Raw genomic sequence first — 4,967 nt, forward strand, 5'->3', positions numbered from 1 at the left:
CTGCCCATTGGGAGTTGGGCAGGGAGCCATGTAGAAGGATTCCCAGAAGAAGGAATGTGACTTAGAGGGGTCACAGCAGCATCAGGTGGGGAGCTGAGGTTAATGAGCACACATCCTGGTTTAGGTGGAGCAGGTCCTTCCCATGAATCCCCCATAGGCTTCCTACCTGCCCCAGCAGATTCCCATCACATCAATTGCTTGACTTCTGTCCCTGCTCACTCCACCCTGGCAGGGAGGCCGTAGAATATGCTGAGCACGGGGGTGAGTTAGTGAGACTTCATCTCTGCTTTTGCTTAATCCTGTCATGCTAGCATTTTGCCAGCAGGGGGCCAGGACTCCCTGAGCATGAGCCAAAACTCCCTGCCCTGCTCAAATTCCCAGCCTATTGGAGATGCTCAAATTCAAGGGCTCAGTTATCTCCACTCATCCATTCAAATTGTAGTCCCTCCCCTCTGTGAATCTTTGGATAAAACATCCCCTACCCCTAAATTCCCACATCCTCTGAATTTCATCCCCATTCCACAGCTTTATCTCTATTTTGACAGACCTTCCCATTGCCACACTATACTTGCCCCTGCCTATCTAGACTGGATCCCTAGAAAGATGTTAATAATGTATGAACATAATGAAAAAAGCAAGTTACAAAAATATTCATGTTATAGTATAATTTTTAAATGCTAATAGACTATTTTTAGATCGGTTTTAGGTTTGTGAAAATATTGAGCAGCTAGTACAGAGAGTTCCCATATATCCCTTCCTTCCCTTGGCCACATACAGTTTCCCCTCTTATTAGCATCTTGAATTTACTGTGGTACATTTGAACCAATACTGATACGTTATTATTAACTAAAGTTCATAGTTTACATTAGGGTTCAGTCTTTGTGTTATACATGCTATGGTTTTTGATCAATGTATAATGATAGGTATCCACCATTACAGTATCATACAAAATAATTTCACTATCCTAAAAATCCCCTGTGTTCTTGAAATGTCTGGGTTTATAGTTCCCAGACACTGCCCACATACCTCATGAGTACCAGCCATGCTCTATGGTTAATTGAGAAAGCAAGTCCCTAACTTATAGTAAGAGAAACAGACACAGCACAGCACACCAAAAGAGAGAACGCAAAGCTGACACAAAACCCTTCCAAAGGACCTTCCTCATAATCAATCACTATTTCCAAGGCCACAGTATTTTCCTCAGAAGATTTTCATGGCATATTTTTCAAATTTTTGGACTGCAACACATAGTTAGGTATATGGTTTATGATGTGACCCTATACACACATAGTTATAAACACGTGTTCAAAGATCTTTAATGGAAATCAAAGTTTTGTGAAACAATTCTGCTTTTACCACATGTGATGTTCCCTGATATTTTCTATCTTCTCTATCCTGTTTAATTAAAACAGTCCTAATAGTGATTCTCTAAAATGATTTTATGACTCCCTAATAGTCTGAACCTGAAATGTGAAAAACACAGCCTTACAATAATTTTACATTTTTTATTACACAGCTACACTTTTGTCTTTTGACTTAAAGATAGTTACCTCTAAAAGACAAGGACAACATTGTGGGGTGTATGGTAAACTTTACCCTTTATGGTGTGATACAAGAACAGAATTCTCAAGATTGTCTTAAAGATTCCATGTGTTTGGAAGCTCTAGCAAAAATAGACAGCTACTAATATACCTTTGACTCAAGAAAACCCTACTCTATGTGAAAGGACCTATGGGCATATGTAAAAGAATACTGATTGGAGCATTGTTTGTAAAGATTTAAAGGTGGAAACAACCTCAACAGGAATATGAAGTCCAGAGCAATGATCTATAAATGGTTGAATCCTGGGTAGGTGGGACATGTCTATAAAAAATTGCAGGAAGGAATGGAAGGAATGGATTGAAAAAGTATATATACATTATAATGGTATACATATTTAAGTTTGGAAAACATATTAAAGACCATGTTTAATAACAGACTACAAAACAGGAGAGCTTTACAGTATCTTCTAGGTTCCTAGGCATACACAGAGTCTAAATAGTTTGGGGAAGCCCCCTCTCAGAGGCTGTATCAGAAGTTTCAGGGGGAAGTCATAAGGTTTTTACATTTAAAAAAATTGAGAAATACTTGTTCAAAGGCCTGAAACAAACTTATTTGAATTTTTTAGGAACGACTCCTTTGGAGGAAATGAAAGGTATGCTTTTGGTTCTTACTGGCATTTGCAGACAACACAATAGTTATTGAACAAAAGCTAAACAATTAGGAGGGTAACTCTATAAATTAACTGACTTATTAATAGTGTATCAGCAAACTAACCACAGACACCTTCTAATACACAGTAGTCCTGTTATAACCATTATTCTCTGTAAAGATAACAAGAATCACTGTTAAGCTATCTTACTTGTTAATCATGTTATTGGTGGTTTTAGGAGTATATCTTTAAAGAAATTTTGACAAATTCCTGGAGCTGAAATCTGCCAGTAAAACAAACAAGCAAAAAAATACAACTCTCCTCCACACTGTCCCCCAAAAAACCCACCCCTACACTTTCTAGCCCTGACCACAGGCTCTAAGGGCACATCTTTTCAGATGCCTTCATTTTCTAGGAAACCTTTTTCCTCTCTAAAGGTAGAAAATGTAAAATAGAATCTTAGGAAAAAAACATCAAAATCCAAACAAGATCCCAAGTCATTTTGAATTGATGTGGCTTTGATTTTGAGAGTAAGTTGTGAGGACACAAAGAATTAGGATTAACAAATGAAGCCAAAGCCTTTAATGGTTAATGGAGGAAAAGATCAAACCTATATACAAAAGACACTTTGATTAAAAGTGAGTGTTCTCAAATATCCAACATGTACAATGGAATATTTGAGAAATAAATGAAATCAGCTATAATTTTCAAAAACACAGTTGTAGTGGTTGTACAGGTTAAAATAAATGTCTGAGAAGTCCTACCCAATGTAATAAGACATGAAAAGGAAATTAAAGGTATACAGACTGGGAAGGAAGAAATAAAACTCTCTTTGTTCACAGATGACATGATTGGCTATGTAGAAAGTCTGAAAGAATTGACAAAACTCCTGGAACTAATTAGCAATTACAGCAAGGTTGCAGGATATAAGGCAAATATACAGAAGTCCATTGCTACCAGCAATGAACAATATAATTTGAAATTTAAAACAATTTGCCATTTACATTAGCACCTCCAAAAATGAAATATGTAGGTATAAATCTAGAAGAATACATAGAAGATCTATATAAGGAAAACTACAAAACTCAGATGAATAGCATAAAAGAAAACTAAACAAATGGAGCAATATTCCATGTTCAAAGAAAGGAAGGCTCAGTGTTATCAAGATGTCAGTTCTTAACCTATAAATCTAGTGAAATCCCAATCAAAATTCCAAGTTATTTTGTAGTTATCAACAAACTGATTCTCAAGTTTATATGAAGATTCAGAAAACCTGAAACAGCCAACTCAGTTTTAAAGGAGAACAACAAAGTAAGAGGGACAAAAAATGGAACAAAAGGTACACAATAGGGCCATTTGGGTATATGAAACTAGAGGAAATGAAAGTTTATTACTGCCTAGATCTTTCCTTGGTACTTTTGCAGCCAAAAAGTCTGTTTAAATGTGTTTCAAAGGTAGTAAAATATATATGGTAACACGGGGTATATCTGTGTGCACAAAACATATTCCCTGCAGAAAACTTGCTTATTTATAAGGGGAAGGAGGAGTGGACAGGACTGCTCTGCAGAGGGAAAAGGGAGAAAAGGAATCAGATGACAGTTTAGGAATCTTTACAAGGATAAACATCTGAGAAAGTCTGAAGAACAGCCTCATAATTGGCTGCAACCAGAGGTCTCTCATCCTGCTATGTTAAATGCAAACTAAAAGACGAGCTTTTGCTTTCATTTCATTATTGATGTGAGAGTGACAGCTGTTTGGAAAATACTCAAAAGTACGTAATAGTGATCTCCTGAAAAGTAAAAAGGCTTCATTGGGCAAAAACAATGCAAAGGAAACCTCTGAAAGGGAAACAGAAGCAATCAAAGCACGTTCAAAGGGGAGAAAAGGAAGGCCCAACTTATCAATGAGGTCTGGAGAGAGGAAAACACATTTAGATGGTTCTCACTGCCTTTCACAGAGCATGTGCTCTACATATCTTTATCGAATGAATGCAGCATTCATGACTGGGCAAAGAAAATGTGTTGAGATTATGGTATCAGAGCCTTTTCTTTTCTTTTTTTTTTAATTTTGGTATCATTAATCTACAATTACATGAGGAACATTATGTTTACTATACTCCTCCCATCACCAAGTCGACCCCACATAACCCATTACAGTCATTGTCCATCAGCGTAGTAAGATGCTGTAGAATCACTACTTGTCTTCTCCGTGTTGTACAACCCTCCCCATACCCCACACCTACATTATGTCTGCTAATAGAAATGCCCCCCTTTTTCTTTTTCCACTTATCCCTCTCTTCCCACCCATCCTTCCCAGTCCCTTTCCCTTTCATAACTGTTAGTCCACTCTTGGGTTCTGTGAGTCTGCTACTTGTTTTGTTCCTTCAGTTTTTTTCTTTGTTCTTATACTCCACAGATGAGTGAAATCATTTGATACTTGTCTTTCTCTGCCTGGCTTATTTCACTGAGCATAATACCCGCTAGCTCCATCCATGTTGTTGCAAATGGTAGGATTTGTTTTCTTCTTCTGGCTGAATAATATTCCATTGTGTATATGTACCACATCTTCTTTATACATTCAACTACTGATGGACACTTAAGTTGCTTCCATTTCTTGGCTATTGTAAATACTGCTGTGATAAACATAAGAATGCATATGTCTTTTTCAAACTGGGCTGCTGCATTCTTAAGGTAAATTCCTAGAAGTGGAATTCTTGGGTCAAATGGTATCTCCATTTTTAGTTTTTTGAGGAACCTCCATAGTGCTTTCCACAATG

This window comes from Manis javanica, chromosome 2 (assembly GCF_040802235.1).
Source record: "Manis javanica isolate MJ-LG chromosome 2, MJ_LKY, whole genome shotgun sequence".
NCBI classification, from domain to species: Eukaryota; Metazoa; Chordata; class Mammalia; order Pholidota; family Manidae; genus Manis; species Manis javanica.